Source organism: Orycteropus afer, unplaced genomic scaffold, assembly GCF_000298275.1.
Source record: "Orycteropus afer afer isolate SDZICR_OR568_19922 unplaced genomic scaffold, OryAfe1.0 scaffold00139, whole genome shotgun sequence".
Taxonomy (NCBI): domain Eukaryota; kingdom Metazoa; phylum Chordata; class Mammalia; order Tubulidentata; family Orycteropodidae; genus Orycteropus; species Orycteropus afer.
In genome coordinates this window covers 7,892,177-7,892,806 of record NW_006921726.1, presented here as the reverse complement: position 1 = coordinate 7,892,806, position 630 = coordinate 7,892,177, and positions in this window count along the sequence as shown.

Genomic DNA, 630 nt, shown 5'->3' with positions numbered 1-630 from the left:
TGCTTGCTGAGGGCAAGGGAAATACAGAATGGGTGGTGGAAGAAGGTAGTTCTGAATATCAGCTATGACCACATGACCAGCTGCAGAAACTAGGACTGTGATTGTTATATTTCCTCATTGTATATGTGCATCAAATATTTTTGTTCCCTCTGTTATGAACTGTGAAATGTATATAAGGTTAATGCAGTTTGGTTGTATGTGTGTTAGCATATCATGTTAGGCACAAATATGGCTTTATAACTGTCCTTATTTAGAGATTATATATGGTTAAGAAGATGTGTACAACTGCCAAGGTGACAAGGAGTGGACTGTGATAGTTGGAGCTGTGTGTCAACTTGGCTGGACCCCAGTTCTGTGTGGTTGTTCCTATGATGGGATCAGATTACTGTGTTCTGAGTGGCCAATCTGTTGAAGGGGAGTTTCCCCAGGGGTGTGGCCTGCTTCCAGTATATCCAGGGACATCCTGGAAGAGAGACGTTCTTCTGTGGATTGGGATTCTGTTGTGCTGCCTACAACTGTCCATGAGTGAGCAGTTCACCGTTCGGCCTAGAGATCTTGGATTCATCATTTGTTTGAGTCAACAGCCAGTGTACTGCCTGCCAGCCTTGAGCTCCTTGGCCCCTGCAGTTG